The 22,314-nt window shown below is 40.4% G+C and overlaps 1 long non-coding RNA gene across 1 annotated transcript in view; it reads left to right on the top strand.

Moving 5' to 3' along the window:
* Window positions 1-1,879: 1,879 nt before the first annotated feature.
* Window positions 1,880-22,314, top strand: part of LOC115304988 — a 39,460-nt gene continuing 19,025 nt past the window's right edge. Inside the window, exon 1 of the long non-coding RNA XR_003914711.1 lies at window positions 1,880-2,026. This is a non-coding gene — a long non-coding RNA (uncharacterized LOC115304988). The remainder of the gene's footprint in view (window positions 2,027-22,314) is intronic.

Here is a 22,314-nt window from a genome sequence, read left to right as displayed (position 1 = left end):
CCCCTTTGGAAAATAATCAGACAATATCTATTAAAATTAAAAATATGTATCTCATTTGTCCCAGCATTCTGAGTTACAGGAATAATTCTGCAAAAACAAAAACATCTGTACACAAAATATATGGACAAGGGTATTTATCACAGACCTGTCGCAAAAATACACACATACTTCCAACTTAAAAGAGTAAAAGGAAACTAAAACCACACTAACAGAATACAGTGTGTCTATCAATAGGGGTATACTTGTAGAGATAATGGTACAATTTTATTTTATTTTATTATTTTTAAATTTTATTTATTTATTTATTTATTTATTTATTTAAAAATAGTTTATTGTCAAATTGGTTTCCATATAACACCCAGTGCTCTTTCCCACAAGTGCCCTCCTCCATCACCACCACCTCTTTCCCCCCCTCCCACTTCCCCTTTAACCCTCGGTTCGTTTTCAGCATTCAGTAGTCTCTCAGGTTTTGTGTCCCTCTCTCTCCCCGACTCTCTTTTCCTCTTCCCCTCCCCATGGTCCTCCATTAGGTTTCTCCTATTCTCCTTTAGACCTATGAGTGCAAACATATGGTATCTGTCCTTCTCTGCCTGACTTATTTTGCTTAGCATGACACCCTCGAGGTCCATCCACTTTCCTACAAATGGCCATATTTCATTCCCTCTCATTGCCATGTAGTACTCCATTGTGTATATATACCACATCTTCTTGATCCCCTCATCAGGTGATGGGCATTTAGGCTCTTTCCATGTTTTGGCTATTGTTGACAGTGCTGCTATGAACATTGGGGCACATGTGCTCCTGTGCATCAGCACTTCTGTATCCCTTGGGTAAATCCCTAGCAGTGCTATTGCTGGGTCATAGGGGAGTTCTATGGATAGTTTTTTGAGGAACCTCCATACTGTTTTCCAGAGCGGCTGCACCAGTTTACATTGCCATACGGTACAATTTTAATATGGAATATTATTTGGCTGTTAAAGGAATTAAGTGGATCTGGAAGGATGCTTATACCAGATTCTTAAGTGGAAAACAATAAGTTATAGGTAACACACAGACTGAGAGTCTGTGTTTGAAACAAAACAAAACAGCCCATATATTTTTTGTACAGTCTTAGAGAAAGATGTGGAAGAATAGGTACAAAACTATTCCCATATGTTCCCACAGGGGCTGGGATTCCAGAGTGTGGGGGGAATGAGGGGTTTTGGCCTTTTCCTATGTCTGCAGTGTTGACTTCTTCCAATGAAATGAGCTCCACAAGGGCAGCAATTTTGATCTTGTTTATCACCACTTCTGTAGTACTAAAAACATGGCAGGTATATTGGATCTATTCAGTAAGATTTATTGAATAAATAAACATTTATTATCTCTTTAAATAAAAACGGGGGGAAGCACACGGTGTCACGTGACGGAGAAAGTAGCGAAGAAGTAGGAATCGCCCATGAGATGTGGAGAGAGCCACTGCAGAAATGAAAGCTCTCTTCCCAGAGGGACCTGTGGGGGGACTTTTAATTCAGGAGTCACAGAGTTAGGGAGGAGGAGCGGGCCACAGGGTGATTCCAGGGGTAATTAGGCAAATAACTCTCCCTGGCACAGTTAGGTCACTTCTTCCCCTCGTCTGTTGACAGGGTAGCAGGTTCAAGGGTTTGCTAGCAGGACCACTGTGAAATCATCAGCTGTTGTGAGAGGTCGGAGAGGAGGAGCAGGATGGGCTGTAAGTCTGGGTCTCCAAAATGGTCACAGAAAAAGAAAAAGAACTGTGTTCTAGAAGAAGATATCCCAAAGCCAGTCCCCGAGAGCCAGATCATTGCCGGTTGTCTGTTCTCCAATCAGCACACGTTCGGCAATTCGGTCATCCCATTATTGCAACGAAGACGCTCAGTTAGCTCCAGGGAGACAGTGCTCCGCACGGATGCTGAGGACCCAATGCCTGATATCTATAAATTCAACTTACCACCTCACTTGAAGCAGAGCTAGCAAACATTTGAGGAAGAGTAACATCGTAAAGGAGAAGGGCCAAGAAGAATAAGTGAGCTAAGGGTGAAACAAACAAACTTAAAAAATGATTATTATTATCTTCAGGGAATTTTATATTATATTTATATAATATATTTATATTATAATATTATAAATATTATAGTATATGTATAAATCAAGGGCTGATCTTTGACAAAATGTTCTTAAAACTTAAAAAACCGCCAATCAAAAGAATCTTCCAAATAATTGGAAGACACGGCTGTAAAATAAACCACTAACTTGGAAATCCAGGTACGGTATACTTTCGTAGCATAGACCAAAAAGATAAGGAGAAGGAAATTAGGAGGTTAAAGGTAAGAGTCACGGAAGATAGATCCTGGAGATCAGGCATGTTTAAGAGGAGGCTGGAAAAATGAATCGGAATATGGAGAAGTAGAAGGAGAGGGGTTTATAATTAGATTTAAGATATCAGAATTAATAATTCTGATCAAAACTGCCTACTGAGGGGAGAAGTGAATAGCGAGGTGAACTTGCTGGAATCTGAATTTTTAGGGTGAAGATAATAATATACAAGTTTCCAGAAAAAAATCACAAGCAAAGAAAAGCTGGGTGTAATGGCACAGGGCTCATCTATAAGATTAGATGCTAGTGGACAAGGAAGCAGAGGCTACTTGGTTTTGAGGAGAAAGAATGGAGAAACTGAGCTTCTGTGGTTAGAAAATATCATATAAGAATTAGGTACAAAAGAGGGGCGCCTGGGTGGCTCGGTCAGTTAAGTGTTCGACTTCAGCTCAGGTCATGATCTCGCAGTTTGTGGGTTCGAGCCCCATGTTGGACCCTGGGCTGACAGCTCAGAGCCTGGAGCCTGCTTCAGATTCTGTGTCTCCCTCTCTCTCTGCCCCTCCCCTGCTCATGCTCTGTCTCTCTCTGTCTCAAAAATAAACACTAAAAAATTTATTTAAAAAAAGAGGTACAAAATAACAGGGCCACTCATGTGCCATTGAAAACATTACTGTCAACAGATTAAAAATTCAAGAAAGAAGACAATGTAGATTGTAACAACAGTTGGGAAGCAGTAGTTATAATTTACAGTTAACTTTAATAAAAATTATTATTAATACTATATTTCATACAATTATTAAGAATTGATCTTTGTAATAATATACACTACAATATTTGATAATATGGAAGCAGTATTTTGCTATTATTTAGGAGGGATGGTTGGGAAAGGCAGAAAATTAAAGAAATGATACATATCTTACTTTGAGGGGAGCTCATGGTGTTTAGTTGTTAGAGAAATGCCTATTTAAATAGGCATGTTAAAAAATGAAATGTAGGGGCACCGAGTGGCTCAGTCAGTTAAACATCCAACTTCAGTTCAGTTCATGATCTCACGGTTCGTGGGTTCAAACCCCGCATCGGGCTCTGTGGGGACAGCTCAGAGCCTGAAGCCTGCCTCAGATTCTGTGTCTCCCTCTCTCTCTTTCCCTCCCCTCCTCAGGTTCTGTCTCTCTCTCAAGAATAAATAAACATTAAAAAAATAAATGTAATTAATAGCTAGTGGAATGTAGATTTTGGCAGAGATCTCAGTTGTCCAATATTCCTTCTCCTTTTCTTCTTTAGACCAGAATGAGGTGGTGGTATACTTCACTAAAAAGCCACATTTTCGCAGTCAGCCTTGTGCTAGATATATACTAAATACACACCCCATAGATGTAGTCACATCCACATGACTACGCTCTGGCTAATTATATAGAAGTGAAAACGCTGTGTGACACTCCAGGGAAGTTTCCTCTGATGGAACTGATTCAGCTGACACAGGCCCTTTTTTGCTCTTTTCCTTTTCTTCTTCCTGCATGGAGCTTGGGTGTGATGGCGGGAACACTAGCGGCCACTGTATAACTCTGAGAATGGAAATTACTTTCTGTGAAGGGGGGAACAGAGCGAGATCAGGGACCTGGGCTCCTCAGACAGTGGAGCCCCCACCTCAGCTCTGGACTGCCTTCCTCCAGACTGCTTTAAATGTGAGAACACATACTTTTTTTTAAAGCTTTTAAAAAATGTTTATTTTTGAGAGAGAGAGAGAGACAAAGAGAAAGAGAGACAGATAGAGATCCGAGGAAAGGCAGAGAGAGAGAGGGAGACAGAGGATCTGAAGCAGAGTCTACACTGACAGCAGTGAACCCAATGCGGGTCTTGAACTCAGACACCACAAGATCATGACCTGAGCTGAAGTTGGATGCCCAACTGACTGAGCCACACAGGCTCCCTGAGAGTACATATTCTTAAGCTTCTCTTATTTTAGGATTTCTGTTTTACTCAGTGGAGTCAAATACTAACTGATACATAGATTCTTGAAAACACTAGGAGAAAAATGGAAACAGCAACCTAAAACTCCGTTGATCTTAGAAAGGCCGAGGAGGGCATAAAAATACAAAAAAGAAAGGGAAAATGCCACACACACAAAAATAGATGGCATAGTCACAAAGTAAAATGCAGCTGTATGCCTTTTATGAGAGTTGTGCCAGAAATAAAGGGACACAGCAAGCCAGAACAATAAATGGATGAATAAATATATGCAAGGTAAATGCTAACCAAAAGAAAATGAGGTTAGCCGTGTAAGTATCAGACAAAGCAGCCTCAAGGTTAAGATCTTTAAGTGGAAAAAAACAATGCCTTTTATTTGGGACAAAAAGTATGATTTGCTAAGAAGCTAGAATAGTCACAGACTTTTATATACAAGACTACTTTGCACTGAGACAAAATAAAATCTGCCAAAAATATAGGGAAGGAATGACAATCACAATAGGGGAATTAAAAAAAAACCAACATGGACGAGGTACTATGATGAAGAAGCTTTATTATGGCTTTGCGCACAATGAACAAAGAAGGAACATTATTTTCAGTTCCCCTGAGGCATTAAATATAGGACATAGATCCATCTGACGCACTAAAGAAAATCTCAATAAATCCTTAACGTTGGAAATGTACAGGTCACATTTTCCAAAATAATGCCATATGGTCAAATTAAAAACCAAATTATAATAAAATTTTTTACCCATTTGGAAATATTTTTTAAGGCAGTTTTCTAAATATCTCTTGGCCAAAGGGAAAACTGAGCGTTCAGTTGCTGGCAGTTTGGGAATTGAAAACGAGCACTTTCCAGCTTCACATGGTGGTTGCAATCAGTGTGGTTCTCAGGGAATTCTTCATTTTTATTGAGTTTTACTACAAAATGAGATCAAAAGTAAAGGAATAAAACCCTTTAACATTAGAGACTGGAATATAGAAGGCGAATAAACCGATAGAAAGTAGGAGGGTATTAGCGATATAAAAGCATATATAAAAGCAAAACTCATTTAAGTAGAAACGCGAAAACAGACCACCACATGGTTCCCAGGTGCGCCTCTTCTCTGGGAGGCACCTGAAAGGCAGCCTGCTGGGCTGTGCTGGGCAGCCTGGCTCCCAGGCTTGGGACATGGAATGCACGGACTTGTTGGCTCCTTGGAGGGCACTGCAGTTTCCAGACCAGGCTGCTGACTAACAACCTTGTCCCCCTGGGGCTCCTGTCCTCTGGCTCCTCCTCCTCACTGCTTTATCCGCTCACCTCTCAGTGACTCCTCTTCTTTTATTTAAGACTTTGACTCCTGGATCAGTCTTGCTTTCCATCCCATGCCCTGCCAATGTCCTAGATAATCTTCATTTCCTGGAGCTTCCCAATTCTTTGACCTCTTTGTTTCTGGTAAGTTTCATCTCAACTGCTTTGGACGCTCATGGACCTAATTCATTACTTAAATGAGCTCCATTTATGAAATTATTGGTTTAAACAGCCTTCCACCCCTGCCCCTGACGTTGACTTCCGGTTCCTAATTCTCTGACAGATATTTCACTTATATCTCCTCTTTCGCCTTTAGTGCCTTGGCTGCTTTGGTTTCTCCACTCCTGTCTTTACAGTCTTCCCTTTCTGTGTTCACTTTCATGATCCATCATTTCAGGATCCAATACACTTAACTTAAGGAATGTATACGTTCCGGTTCATTTGTGAAAAGGGACTAACTGATTTTGCTCACCTTACTGTCATTCTCTTGGACATGACCTCAACAAAGTAGCCGATTTACTGCAAACCATACTTTTAGGTTCCAAGGAATCATCATGAGTCCTGAGGAATCCTCAGATTTTGGGGATTTGAGGGGAAGCTTCACCAAGAAAGAGGCCTGTGGATTGGATGGTGTGGAGCTTATTAGCAGGAAAAGGAGAGGCAGGGCAGAGTGGGAGCCCCTGAAGAATGAAAGAGTGGTACAAACTCATAGAACATCGTGGTGGTCCCGTTAGAGCGGTGGGAGAAGTAAGGCCTGGGGCTAATGTATGGACAAAGCAGCTCTGATCCCCTCCATTATTCCAGGAGCCCCAGGTAGCAAATGAGATCAGAAATCCTTCAATGATGCCACATACCCTGCATCCCTCTTGTCTTTGCACAGAATTGCATCTTCATTTCTGAAAGCGTGACTAATAAAGAAAGGGACAAGCTCCATAACAGATACAGGCATAATAAGGGGAAAAGAAACTCATAGAGGCTATCCCATCCATATCTTGCTCAGGTAGGAAGAAATCAAAGTGGTCATTCATATTTTTGGGTTCTTAAGAGGTCCTGGGGTAAGGGGCCTTATCTACAAAGAACAAAGGAGGGAGCTCTTCCTGAAACTCCTGTCAGTCAGACCTGTAAGTCTTCTCCATGTCTGAAGAACTTTCTGTGCCAGGCTTCAGGCAGTCAGGACACCCACCCAGATTGACATTCAAGGCCTTTTATAATCCAATTCAAGCTTCTTTTAGCCTCATTTCCCAGCCTTTCATCCACTGCATGTTCAAGACAAATCCAACTGTTTCTGACATTCCAAGGACGTTTCCATCTCTGGCTGGCATGGTCTTTCTTCTTTTTTCCTTTGGTCAAAATACTATTCTCGAGGTCCTGCATAAGGGACCTGCTTATATAAAGGCCATCTCCTCTGGTTTCACCAAGCCTCCCAGGTTCAGAGTTAACTGTCCCCTGTTGGCACTGGTGTACCTCTGTAGCTCAGCACTGGGCTCTGAAATTAGACTCTGTGTGTGTGTGTGTGTGTGTGTGTGTGTGCACATGGGAGTGTATCTGTGTTGTGGGTACTTTGCTCCTTGAGGGTAAGAATTTAGGGGTGCACTACTGGCATAAAGTAGGTGGTTAATGTTTCTCTAAATAAAAATGATCTTACTCATCTATGTCCTGAAGGGTTATAGACATATGCAGGAAGTGGAATGAGCTGGAGTTTTGGGACAGGGATCTGAGGAGGGTGATGGAGATCTGGGGGGAAGAATCCTGCTGTGGGTAATGGGAACCAGACACCTTGTGTATGTGAAATTATTGACCGACAAAGGATATGATTCTTGTTCTTTGAGTTATTTGTATGCTTTTAGGCCAGTAATTTCAGATAAGGCCATCATCTGTGTGTGTGTGAGAGAGAGGCAGAGAGAGAGAGAGAGAGAGAGAGAGAGAGAGAGAGAGAGAGGATTGAGTGTCAAGGAAGATTAAGGCAAACACCATGACTTGAAGTGTGCAGTTTTTCTTCTAGCCGGCACTGGCTGGGACCGCGTGTGGTAGGCAGGATACTACCCCCCTCCTCCCAAGATGTCCACGTCCTAGTCCTCAGAGCCTGTGAATATGTTATGTTACCCAGCACAGGGGAGTTAAGTTTGCTAGCCAGCTGACACGGAGTTGGGGAGATTATCCCGGATGATCTGGGTAGGCCTGATGTAATCAGAAGGAGACGTAGAAGGAAAGGAGGGAGGTGGGGGAGTTAGAGCCAGGGAAAGAGGTGTGGAGCAGAGGTTAGAGTGACGAGATTGCTGCCTTGAAGAAGGAAGGGGCCACCAGCCAATGCAGGTGGGCGGCCTTTGGAAGCTAGAAGAGGCAAGGAAATGTATTCTCCCCTGGAGACTCCAAAAGGAAGATGACCCTGTTGATGCCTTGATGTTTAGCCCCATGAGGCCCATTTCAGACATCTGGTCTCCAGAACTGTAAGATTTGTGTTGTTTGAACCCACTCCATGTGCAGAATTTGTTACAGCAGCAATAGGAGCTGTACCCCGAGACAAGTCTCTTGGTGGGCTACTCTGTCCGGCTGCTTCTCTCATGGGATGTTTCTCCATCTCCTGGCGTGGTTCTGAGTTTATAGGTAGTGTGAGAGGACAGTTCTGTGACACATGAGGTTGGTGTTAGTGAAGGTGGTGAAGGAGCGTATTAATGGGGGTTGAGTGCAGCCTCTGTGGAGATACTGAGGGACGCTGATGAGGGCTCACTAGAGACAGAGTGCTACCATGTGCCTTCCTCCCACTTTCCCTGGGTGCGTCTCTTCATGTGGCTTGAAGTCACTGGGTGACCCAGGAAGAGATCCTCTTCCTCTTTGAAGCTCAAACTCTCCATTTCTGAATAAAGAAGTTGGATCAGATTTCTCTTAGGCCTCTGGCAGCTCAGATACTAGCTTTGACGTTCACCCAGGGTCCCACTCTGCCACCGTCACCCTTGTATTCTCCAGCAGAGACACACAGACACCCAGGGGGTCAGAGACAGGCTTCTTTCAGGATGTATGCCCGGCACAGACAGCTTTACTCAGGCTCCTGGTTCCTCGTTTGCCTGGGAGAAACCCCTTCTGTACAATAATTTCCACAATTGTATGTTTTTTTTCCATATTCTCTGGATCCCCAAATATGATAGCAGAGGCTACTTCCAGCTAGAGGGGAGGGACAGAAGTGTGGGCGGCCTCCCTGGCTTCTTCAGGGTTGATTTTTGCAGGAAATTGCTTGTTATGGCATATTTATAACAGCAGAAGGCGCTGTAAGACAACTAAATTTGCACGTGTGCAATGACTGTGAGAATTTCATTTTTGATAATTCCGTCACAGGTATTCCAAACTGGTTGCAACCATTATAGGTTTTGAGATGCTTCAAACAAATAGACAAGAATAGAATAATACAACGGACACCCCTATTATGTATCCACTGTCCAGCTAAATCAAATTTCAACAGTATGTGTATTAAAAAAATAAACATAAAGAATCAATTGAACCTGAAGCCTCTTCCTTGCACTCAGAGCTAGTCACTATCATGAACGGTTTATTCCTTTCTTGCATGCTTTTGGCTTTCTAAAATTACATAATCATGTATCCATTAGTATCATAGGTATTGCCTTACAGATTTTAAATTTTAAATAAATGGTCTCACATTTCTGTTTCTTTCTGAAACTTTTTATTCCCCTCAACATTTTATTCTGAGACTTCACTCTGGTGAAAAATATACCTTGCAGTTCATTATTTAAACTGCTATCCTGGGGGTATCTGGGAGGCTCAGTGGGTTAAGTGCTCTATTCTTGATTTCTGCTCAGCTCATGATCTTGAGGTTCATGGGTTCCAGCCCTGCATTGGGTGCCACACTGCCAGTGTGGAGCCTGCTTGGGATTCTCTCTCTCCCTCCCTGTCTCTCTCTCTCTCTCTCTCTCTCTCTCTCTTTCTCTGACCCTCCCCTGCTTGTCTGCTTTCTCTCTCTCTCAAAATAAATAAATTAATAACCAAAACACTTTGAACTGTTCTCAGGATTCCATTGTGTAAACATAGTCAATCCATTCCTGTGTTCCTGTTGATGGATGTTTGTCTTTCCATTTCTTCACTTATTAAACATGCTACAAAAATAGTGTTGCTCATGTCTCCCTGTGCATCTGACCTAGAGTTGTAGTTAGTTGTGTGATACACACATCTTCAATTTTAATGCACATTGCCACGTTGTCTTCCAAAATGTTCAAACCAAATGCTCTGCAGTGGTGGTACCCACAAGGCACATGATTATTCCCATTGCTTAAAATGCTTCAAATTATCAGACTTAAAAATTTGGCAAATATAGTGTATATGAAAGTGGTTTCTTATTATATTAATTTGTATTTCTCTTTTTATCAATGAGATTGAGGGTGTTTTAAAAATAGAAATACCATATGATCCAGTAATTCCACTACTGGGGATTCACCCAAAGGGAAAAAAACCCACTAATTTTAGAAGATATATGCAACCCTAAATGTATTGCATTATTTACAATGTCTACTGGCTGTTTGCATTTCTTCTGTGAATCTTTAAAATTTTTTAAAATGATTATTGATTTTTGAGAGAGAGGGAGACGGCGTGCAAGGAGTGGGTAGAGAGAGAGGGGGACAAGGAATTCGAAGCAGGCTTCAGGCTCTGAGCTGTCAGCACAGCTTGAACTCATGAACTGTGAGATCATCACTTGAGCCAAAGTCGGATGCTTAACCCACTGAGCTATCCAGGCCCCCTTTGAATTTATTTTTCAAAATTAAATTAAAATACTTTAAAAAAAATTGTGTTAAGAACACTTAACATGATATCTACCTGGTGTATGAAAAAGTATTATTAACTCAAGGCACAATGTTGTACAGTAGGTTTCTAGAATTCATCATCTTATACCTACTGTTTATAGTCACACTTTCCAGGCCTTTGTTCAAAAGTCATTTTCCCAGACACATCTTCCTAGAGTCTTGTAACTAAAGTGACCCACTCCTATTACTCTTTATTCTGCTGCCCTGCTATCTTTCCATTTTTTTAATTTCAAGTTTTGTTTTATTTTTAAAATTAAAGGGGTGCCTGGGTAGCTCAGTCAGTTAAACTTCCGACTTCAGCTCAGGTCATGATCTCAGGTTCATGGATTCAAGCCCCATGTCGGGCTCTGTGCTGACAGCTCAGAGCCTGGAGCCTGTCTTCGGATTCTGTATGTCCCTCTCTCTTTGACCCTCCCCTGCTCACTCTGTCTCTCTCTGTCTCTCAAAAATAAGAAAAAATTTTTAAAAAATATTTCCTTCCAGCTTTACTGGGGAATTATTGTCAAATAAATGTAGGTATTTAAAGTGCACAATTTGATGTTTCTGTTTGCATACATATTGTGAAATGATCACCACAATCACGTTAACGAACACATGCACACCTCACATAGTTACCTTTTCATGGTGAGAGCACTTAAGATCTACCCTCTTAGCGAGTTTCAAGTATACAGTATTACTAATGGTCACCATGCTAGACTTTATTTTAATTTTAATTTATTATTACTTTTTAACAGGAAAAAACCCCGGAGTTTTATTAAGTGGGCACAGAGGCCCAGGAATGAAATTAAGACCAAAGGCGTGACCGGGCAGGCAGTTTTTATCATTTTCAGACAAACAGACGATAACGGTGAGGCACTGACAGGACAAAGGAGACTTAAGGTTGGGAACTTTAATTTGAAAGGGATTCTAAACAGATTTTGGGCGGAGCTAGTAAGTTAGTAAAAAGTAACAAGGGTTGTTACAGCCTCCTCTGCTCTCAATTTCCCACGTCTGGTGATGAGGGTGTCTCTTTCCCTCCTGTTATAGGGAGGGTACCTTTCAAATTGGAGAGGAATTTATTCCTTCCTTCAGGGGGGCGGAGGAGGGTTTGAGTGTCCTTGCACAGGCTGTCTCTGAAGTAACTTTTTTAAATGTTTATTTTTGAGAGAGCAAGAAAGAGTAAGAGAGAGTGACAGAGAGAGAGCAAGCGGCGGAGGGGCAGAGAAACAGGGAAACAGAGGATCCCAAGCAGGCTCCGTGCTGACAGCAGAGAGCCCGATGCAGGACTCAAGCTGGCGAACCTCCAGATCATAACCTGAGCGGAAGTCGGCCGCTCAATGGGCTAAGTGCCCCTGTCGTGGCTTGTAGTTAAAATAATCGGTATGCCCAAGAGCCACACTTTGGGGCAGCCTGCTTTTGACCCCTACCCAAGCTATTGCCTGGTGCAAAATCACAGCAATACCATGTTGTACTTTAGATTCCCAGAACTTACTCATCTTATCACTGAAAGTTTGTAGCCTTTGACCAGCCTCCTAGCCTCTGGCATCCATCATTCTACTCTGCTTTTATCTGTTCAACCTTTTTAGATTCCACACAGTGTTGCCTTTCTGTGTTTTGCTTATTTCACTTAGGGTATTGTCTTCCAGATCCATCCACATTCTCCCAGATGGCAGGATTTTCTTCTTTTTCATGGCTGAATAATATTCCATTGTGTAAAAATTAAACTCAAAATGAATTAAAGACCTAAATGTTAGACCTGAATCCATAAAAATTCTAGAAGAAAACATAGGCAGTAATTTCCTTGACACTGATCATAGAAACATTTTTCTGGATATGTCTCCTAAGGCAAGGGAAACAAAAACAAAAATAAACTATTGAAACTACACCATAATTGAAAGCTTTTACACAGAGAAGGCAACCATCAACAAAATGAAAAGGCAACCTACTGAATGGGAGTAGATACTTGCAAATGATATATCCAATAAAGAGTTAGTATCCAAGATATACAAAGAACTTCCACAATGCAACACCAAAAAACCCTAAATAATCTGATTAAAAATGGGCAGAGGACCTGAAAAGTTATTTTTCCAAAGAAGACATATAGATAGCAAACAGACACATGAAAAGATGCTCAACATTACTAATCACGAGGGAAATGCAAATCAAAACCACAGTGAGATATCGCCTCATGCTTATCAGAATGCCTAGAATCAAGATCAGAAATAACATTTGCAAAAGATGTGGAGAAAAAGGAACTCATGTGCGTTATTGATGGGAATATAAATTGGTGCAGCCACTGTGGAAAAAACATGGGGATTCCTCAAAAAATTGAAAATAGAAATACCGTATGATCCAATAATTCCACTACTGGGGATTCACCCAAAGGGGAAAAAACACTAATTTGAGAAGCTATATGTAACCCTAAATTTATTGCAGCATTATTTACAGTAATTGACATATGGAAGAAATTCAAGTGTCCAATAGATGAATGGATAAAGAAGATGTGATTGAAAGGAAGGGTATTATGCAAAGTAAAATAAGTCAAACAGAGAAAGACAAATACTATATGGTTTCACTTATATGTGAACTCTAGCAAACAAACAAAAGGCAGAAACAGACCCATAAACACAGAGAACAAACTGATGGTCGCCAGAGGGGAGGAGGCTGTGTGCATGGGCAAAATGGATGAAGAGGAGGGGGAGATACAGGCTCCCAATTATGGAATGAGAAAGTCACAGGAATAACAGTGCAGGGAATATAGTCAGTGCTATCGTCATAGTGTTGGATGGTGTGAGATTGTAGCTACACTTCTGATGAACACAGCCTAATGTATAAACTTGTCCAATTACTATGTTGTATACCTGAAACTAATGTAACATTGTATGTCAGCGATACTTCAATGAATGAAAATTCTACTGTATATATACAACATTTTGTTTATCTATTCTTCTGTCCATGGACACTTAGGTTGTTTCCATGTGTTAGCTATTGTTAATAATGCTACCATGAATGTGGCTGTGCAGATATCTTTTTGAGATAGTAATTTCATTTCCTTTGGATCTATATCTTTGTACTTCTCATAGTCTCCTATACTGTATTTCAGGAGAACTCATCAGCTTTCTATTTCAGCTATTTTGTTCTTTAAATATATCCATTTTCTGTTCAGACCACTTTTTCATCAACCTGCTAAAAACTCCTATCTCTGAAGGTAGCTGCTCTGTTCATTCTGTTTTCTTAGTTGTTATTTTTCTTTTCGTAATATTTAGTATCTCTCACAATGTTGGTTTTCCTCAAATGTTTGGTGATTTCTCTTTGCTGCGTAGCTTTGAATTTGAAGCTCTGGAAAGGCAGTGCCTCTGAGCCCATTGCCCACATACTTCTCTGTTGCCTGGAGAGAAGGAGATCAGTGTTCAAATGACGTGAATGGTGTTTCTCATTGATCATGCTCACAAATACCCTGAAGCTCACAAGTCTTACATCCATTGACCTTGGGCTTTGTGTCCCCAAACCACTCTTTCTTCCATTGCTGTCTTTCTTAACCCTGCTTCAAATATGATTTCATCTTATTTTGTTCCTTTCTAATTCTCTCTGCTTTCTATTTTTTGACGATTCTTTTAAAATATACTGTTGACATTTATTTTTGATTCCCAAAACTATTATGGATACATTTTGGTTTCATGTATCTTTTATGTTATTTCCTGGGGATTGAGGTGAGAAGGAGAGTAGATGACTGTGATCAATTTTCCATCTTGGTTCAATCTCTTTTATTTTTTTCATTTCTACATACTCTATTACTACAATCCTGATTTTTCATTGAGCAGAACATGTATAAATTTCCAACTGTATTTTTGAATTTCATATAATGAAATATATTTATGTTACTTGTATAATAAAAAGACAACAAAAAGGAAATTAATGGTGAGAGAACATTATCGGAACTTATGTACTATAGATGAAGTGACTCTGAAAATAGGAGGCTTTCTTTTTAAGTTTATTTATTTATTTTGAGAGAGACCAAGAGAGAGCAGGGGAGGAGCAGAGAGAGAGAGAGGGAGGAAAAAATCCCAAGCAGGTTCCAAGCTGTCCGCACAGAGCCCGATATAGGGCTATATCTCATGAACCATGAGATCATGACTTGAGCTAAGATCAAGAGTCAGATGCTTAACTGACTGAGCCACCCAGGTCCCTCCCCCTTTTTAAAAGCTTATTTATTTATTTTGAGAGAGAGAGAGAGAGAGACAGAGAACAAACGTAGGAGGTTTTGAATGCATTAGCTACTAACTAAAAGGGGAAAAATGATCTAGTTTAGAGAAAGAACAACAAACATAAAGAACATAGCAGAGAAGAAGTAAACAAGAGAAAACATAAGCCTGTAGACTAGAATATAGAGAAAGAGGAAAGGTAATAGATGATTTCACATATTTTTAAAAAGACTGGTAAAATTAGTCAATAGGAAAGGTGAAAGACCAAACACCTATTAGTGAAAATTGGAGATATAACCATATATACAGAATTTAAGGCTATAAATAAGATCCCTCTTTGAATATTTTCTATGAAAACATGAACATTTAACATTTACTCTGGAGAAGTAAGAACACAAATAAATAGACCAATAATTATGGAAAAAATTTTAAAAGTTTCACTGCCACCCATAAAAATAAAATAAATAAATAAAATAAAATTTGTCACCACCATTTCCAAGCTCTCTGCATCTAAAGCCTCAGATCTCCATGGTTTTGCTCTCTATTCAGTCAATCTGTAAGAAAGAAATGATTCTTATGGTTATTTAAACTACTTCAGGGCACCTGGGTGGCTCAGTCGGTTAAGCATCTGACTTTGGCTCAGGTCATGGTCTCATGTTCACGGGCTCCAGCCCTGCATCAGGTGAGCTCGAGGTCTGCTTCGGTTGAACACAAACCTCGTGTCGGATGAGCCCCGCTTCTCTCTCTTTCTCTCACCCTTTCTCTCTACCCCTTGTGGGAGTATCTCTCTCCCTCTGCCCCCTTGTTTACTTGTGTCCTCTACCTCATGTTTAAAAAAATAAATAAGAAAAAACCCAGCTACACTATTTCATAACTTTGAAAAGATGAAAAAATTCCAAATTAATTTTCTGAAACTAACATAACCCTGGTCCTAAAACTTAAAGATAGTGAAAACAAAAAGATTGACTAATTTTCCTTGTGAAACAATACAAAATTCTAATTACCATACATAGGAATATCAGACCAAAATCAGAAACAAGTTATGAGAACAATACATGATTTATGAGCAAGGGATTTTTTAAAGGGGACTGTAAGGATGGTTTAAAATTTCCTTACCTCACATATTGTCATCAACAGTATTTGGTTTTATCTGTTTTCCGAGGTTTGTTTTTTTTTTTTGGCCAAATTAATGGTGATGTTTGCTCTAATTTGCATATTTTTGATTACTACTACTGTTGGAATATATTCCTATACTTACTAGCCATTTGCATTTCCTTTTCTGTGAATTATGTATTCTTTGCCTATTCTTCTGTTGTGTTTCTTGTTTTATTGATATAATAAAAATCAGCTAACATTTTATTGAGTATTTTCTGGCAAAAACTCTTCTAAATAATTTTATTCTCTTAATAATCTGATGAGGAAGATACTCTTATTGTTATCTTCATATTACTGGTGAAAAAAATGAGACCAGAGAGGTTACATTAGGTGTTCAATGTTATATGGCTAGTTGTTGAGCTGGGTTAGACAGGGCTCCTTTTTTATTTTATAGATTTTGTTGCTTTTGTGAATAATATCCCATTTTTTTCCTAGTTAGTTACTAATAGGATGGAGAAACACACTTGATCTTTGTAATTTTTATTTATTTTATTCTTTATTTTATTTTTCAAAAATGTTTTTAATTTATTTTTCAGAGAGAGTGAGTGGAGGAGGGGCAGAGGGGAAGAGGGACAGGATCTGAAGTGGCACAGAGCCCGATGTGGGACTTGAACTCACAAACCATGAGATCATGACTTGAGCTGAAGTTAGACGCTCAACTGACTAAGCCACCCAGGTGCCCCATGATCTTAGTAATTTTTAAATTTGGCAACCTTGCTGAACTCTCTATTTCTTAGTTTATCTGTTGATTATGTTGACTTTTTAAATGTAGATGATAGTATTATATGCAAAATACATTTCTTTATTCCACTTATCCTTCACAGTTAATTTCTTATTTATAGTCTGCTTTCTTCTTAGGACATAGTCTCCACAACATTAAACACTTTTGTCCAGCTGTATCCCTCGTGCCTAGAACAGTACTTATAATGCAGCATATGCTCAAAAAAACATGTATGGAATGCATTTATTCCATTGCAGGTGCTTTGATAACATTCAGGTGCTTTGATACATTCTGTTCTCTTCCTTATACATCATTAATTAAAAAAATATTTTGGGGACAGCTGGGTGGCTTAGCCAGTTGAATGTCCATGTCCAACTTCAACTCAGGTCATGATCTTGTGGTTTGTGAGTTTGAGCCCTGTTTTGGCCTCTGTGCTGACAGCTGGAGTCGGCTTCGGATTCTGTGTGTGTATCTCTCTCTCTGCCCCTCCCCAGCTTGTGCTCTGTCTCTCTCTCTCTCTCTTTACAAAATAAATAAACATTTAAAAAATTTGTAGTGTTGTCTAATATAGGAATTATAGGACTATATTAGATCATAGTGGTGATTCCAGGAATAAAAAAATTTTTTTGTCACCTGATCTTACAGGAAATTTTAGTTAATATTTTCCCATTATTTTGTTGATTTTGGTTGATTTTTATTGTATAGCTTTTTCTCTTTCATTCTGAGATTTGTTATTTGTATATGTCCTTTGGATATTTATCCAGAAATGGGATTGCTAGATCATATGGTAATTCTATTTTTAATGTTTTGAGGAACCTCCACACTGTGTTCCATAGTGGCTGCAGCAATTTACATTGCTATCAACCTTAGTGAGGGTTCCCTTTTCTCCACATCCTTGCGAACATTTTGTTACCTCTTATCTTTTTGATACTAGCCGTTCCAGCAGGTATGAGGTGATATCTCATTTCCCGGATGAGTAGTTACTGGCAGGGTCCCTGGGTGGGCAGGATTGACCCTGGACTGTGGCCCAAAGGGGATGGAAGTGAGTATAGGGCTCTCTTGGGATCTTTGGGGGACACAGACAGGAGTGTGACAGCCAGCAAGGCTGTTTGCAGACTGTGATGGGATGAGCTGGAGCCCAGTTACAGGGTCCTTTCAGAATCTACAGTCTGAGTTTGGTGAGCTCACCTTCAGTAATGCCTGGGAGGGGCTGGAAGTGATTCATGGGCCAGTTTAGCATCCACATGAGGGAAGGAGTTTTGTGTACCCATTACCTGATAAGTAGGTGTGCAGGACTGCTCTTGGGTCCCTCGGCATATGTTGAGGGATGTGCTGGTGACAGGACCAAGTCAAATGGGGCTATAGCTGAGTCCTCAGCGGTACAGAACTGTTTCTACGTCTGCAGCTGAGACCACGGATGGTCAGCAAGTCAGCCATATGGGTGCAGGCCTGCATTCTTAAAATGACTCTCCTAGGCCTTAAACTGCACTGGAGTTTGACAATCTTCTACCTGGATCCGTGAGGCACTTTTGTCCATGGATGTGATGAAGAAACGTAAGGAAGCTGAGAGCAAAGCACAAGCTAATAGCTCCCCCCACATCATCCCCCCAAGGTGGGACATGTGTGACATCCCTCAGGCACCCCTGGTTGCCCAAGGACAAAGGAAAGGGAAAAACCAGTGGTTAACTGATAGAGATCACAGTCATGTAAGACATGAGTCTCCATCAGTTTACAAATATCTTAGTAATTACAAGAAAAAGAAAAAAGCGATTTTATTAATAGCCTAATCTCCAGAAACCTATCAACTCAGTTTCCTGGAGTCCTAACATCACCCTCCCTTCCACAGTGATGTTGGGAACAAAGGCAAGAAGAAAATGTAAATAACATGAAATTTCTTTATAACTTGCATCCCATTGGGAAATACTTGAGGTAAATACAGAGTATAACATTTCTCCAGGAATTTCCTGCTCTCTTAACGTTAATGCTTTACTAGAGAAAAAACAACCTTAGCTTGATAATAGCAAGCCCTCTGTGTCTTATGAGTCTGCTTTAGCATATAAAAGTCTTTTTGGAAACTTCCCTTTTGTGTTTACCTCCCCCAACTTCATAGTATATAGCAAGTCGCTCCTCACAATCCCAGTGCAGCTCTTTCTGCCCACGGGTCCTGTCCCCATGCTTTAATAAAATCACCTTTTTGCACCAAAGAGGTGCAAAAAATCTTTCTTGGCCATCAACTCCAGACCCCCACCACCACCACTCCAAAACCCCATCAGATGGACAGCAAAGTATTGTGTGATGGCGAATGAGAAGGGGATGTCTTACTGCACATCTTGCCGTGTCACTTATAGGGTTCTTTCTCCCTCTAGGCTCCTGAGATTCCTTTTCTTGAAGCATTACTTTAGAAAACTTGTAATTTTTATGTTTACAAGTTCTTTCTACCCCTTTAAAATATAAACTTTTTAAGGAACTTTTCAACATTTTTAGAATCCAGGACTGTTTTTTTTTTCAAAGACCCAGGAACCATCTTTTTGAAAGGTAATCAGTGAAGAAGACAGTGCTTTTGCCTTTCAGCATCCAAGAGTGTGAGAGTCTCACTTCAGTGGGAGCCTTGCTCCAAGCTGTAAAACTACTGCTAGTCATGAAGATATGAGAAAGCTTACTTTTCCTTTGGGTGAAATCAATTAGCAAACACAGACAGTCTGTGATCCATCTATCTCTGTTGAGAATTCTCCAGTCCTTTGTTTCAGCAGACTTGAGCTCAGACTGAGTTCTGACTCTGAGTTGTGAGTTCTCTCCCCTGTTGCAATAGCCTTGAATAAAGTCGTTCTTGACTCTTTAACTTCGTCTGGTGTGATTTTTAAGTTGATTACTTTCTAAAAGAAAAAATGATATCTAAATAAAAACGCAGGAGAGCCCATTTGTGTGAAATCATACATATGCATATGTGTACATGTACATAAGGACATATCTGAAACATGGTTGTCAAGATGAAAATAATGGCAACCCTAAAATGGTGGAATTGGGATTTCTGGTGATCTTCAGTTTCTTCCTTACTCTTGTTTATACTGATGAAAATTTTCACAATGAACAACCATTATTTACACTGCCTTGAAAATGGGTCAAATAAATAGCACCATTGTTTTGTAGGCCTAGGTTCTGAAATAGTTAAGAGCTCAATAAGACAAGGTAAGACATACGGAAATAAAACTATTAGCTTCATTATGGATAAAGTTGATATTAAAGTATGTGACATGTAGGCAAGTGGGTTTTCTAAGTTTGGTCTCCAGGATTAGATAGCTTTACATCCAGCCACAGGCAGCAATGAGTTCTCATGATTCTTTGCATCAAGGAATATTTCCACAAAATTTGGGACATGAAAGAGCAGAGTTTATTGTGCTTTCTGCACTTTCTGCAAGCAACTTACTTTCAAGAGAGAGAAGAGAGGAAGGAGGTAAACTGAGCATTCCCAGTTATACTTTTCAAAGTCACAAACCTGAGGAAATCACTCTCCCTACCTCCCAGGAGAATGAGTGAGAGGCCAGAGTACTGTACAAGCAGAACCTTATCCATCCAAGAGGAACCCACAGGAACAGGAAGGAAACATTCCTCCTTGTGCTTGATGTTACCAATACCCATTCTTTCCTTCTTTATCAGTGTTAGAGCTCCTAAATTCAGCTGTGCATATGGTCACCCAGAAGGAAAGTTATATTTCTGAAGGTCCCTCGCAGACAAGGGTGACCATGTGCTTAAATATGGTTAATGTGAGATAAATGGGAGGAAATTGTTCAACTTCTAACAAGTTTCCTTAAGAGACATGCATGCCTTTCTCCTTTCTGTTCTTTCTTTCCTGCTGCTTGTAATGTGGGCATGGTAACTGATGCTCAGGTAGCCATCTTGGGCCATGAAGTGAAAAATGCATGGTGAGGGTGGTAGAACAAGAAGACCAAGAGCTCTGGGTTTCTCATCACAGTGGATTTGGTCATGCAAACTCTAGACTTCCTGATAGAGAGAGAGAGAGAGAGAGAGAGAGAGAGAGAGAGAGAGATATGAAAAGAAGAACAAATTTAGCCTATTTAAGCTACTGGAAATGGAAAGATTTGTCAGACACAAACTAAAAATATGACACTGGCCTGGAGATTGGCCAATGGGCAGCAAAAACTCAGAGTTTGCAAGGTGACAGTCTAATGACTACTGTTATGCAGTGGCAATACACTTGATAAAGGGGACCTGTCAGAGTTGGAAAGCTAGCCTCCTGCCAGTGAGGAGTATGTGGTATTCGTGAAAATGGTGGGAAAATGTAGTATGAATGTGGGTTGGCTGCTTTTTGCCACTCTCATCAAAGTTTTAGGAAAGAGATGAATTCAGACCCAAACTTACCAGTCTGCAAGTGGAGAGGAGGAGGTGGAGCCCTCTGGGAGATGGTCTCTGCTTGAGGTCTCCAATTTAAATTGATTGAAAGTCTGGAATTTGGTGTCTTGAAGTTTGGAGACCATAATCACCTATTTTGGGATATCGCTATCCTCAAACAAAGCAGTTGTATGCAGTGGCTGTGAAAAGGCAGCTAGAGCAGGAAATAAAACTGTGACCCCCAAGCCTTTTTAGTACCCTCTATTAAGAGCTATCTGCCAGACAACAGGAGGTCAGTGCAACAGCTAAGATCAGATTAAAAATGCTGCCTGTAAAACCACTTTTTTTCTTTCTGAGGACTTCTAGATACCTGTCATTAAGTTGACAGAGACAGTCATGGGTAGAGGAGAGAGGCCAGTCAGTAAAGACCAAAGTCTTCAGATTTAAAAACTATATTACACGTATTTGGTTGTGGGATATTTGCATGTGGGAGATCTCGAATTTACCAGATACAAATAGATCAGGTCTATACTAAATTTTAGAAGGGATTATAGTGAGCAAGAAAGCAAGTGCCTGGTTGTAAAGCTTGTGATTATTCTATTTGTAAATGCACACATGATGGAAAATTGTGCAGCGCCCAAGAATGTGGTGCTTTCTTTTTTTTTTAAATGTTTATTTATTTACTGAGAGAGAGAGAGAGAGAGAGAGAGAGAGAGAGAGAGGACAAGCGGGGGAGGAGCAGAGAGAAAGAATCCCAAGCAGGCTCTGCACTGTTAGTGCAGAGGTTGATGAGGGGCTCGATTGCATGAACTGTGAGATCATGAACTGAGCTGAAATCAAGAGTTGGTTGCTTAACTGACTGAGCCACCCAGGTGCCTCAAAGGTGGTAGTTTTTAACAAATGCCTCAGTTTTGGCCAAGGAAGATTGTTGGAGTCCAGCTCCAACTGGTCCAGGGTCCCCTGAAGGAGGTGATGGTGTTGGTGGAAAACTTTGGAGACGAGAGAGTTGGAATTTCTTTCTTTCTTGGTTGGTCACCAGCCTGGCATCTCCCCCTTGCCAGGTTTTGTGCTTTTACTTATAGATTTAAGTGTTAACATGACATCAAAAAGTGGAATTTTTACAAATAATTCTCAGTGAAAAGATGCTTTGAAAAGGGTGCAGAAACAGGTTTTACAAAGGCATTTTTGTAGAACTACTCTAATTACAATGAGGTAATTTACACATAATAGGATAACAGGATATTCTCAGTGAAAAGCAGATAACATACACATTTGTTTGTGTAAGGACACAAGTCTAAACCAAACAGACTCCATGACAGGCTTTAAGTTTTCCCTCTGATCTAGAAGGCCTAGGTTTCAGTTCCCCGAAACTAACAGGCAGTTACACATTGCCTAGAGCAAGAGAGACCACCTTCGCAACACCCAGTCAGGGAAGGCCAGCTACCACTCTCCACATTCCTAAGGGTGAGGCCTGCAGATGGAAACTTTAGATAGGACCCTGTTACCTAATGTTAAAGTTAGCCCTATAGTCGC

This window comes from Suricata suricatta, chromosome 10 (genome assembly GCF_006229205.1).
Source record: "Suricata suricatta isolate VVHF042 chromosome 10, meerkat_22Aug2017_6uvM2_HiC, whole genome shotgun sequence".
Taxonomy (NCBI): domain Eukaryota; kingdom Metazoa; phylum Chordata; class Mammalia; order Carnivora; family Herpestidae; genus Suricata; species Suricata suricatta.
Note: the sequence above shows the minus strand (reverse complement) of the source record. Positions and strands in the feature narration are given on the sequence as shown.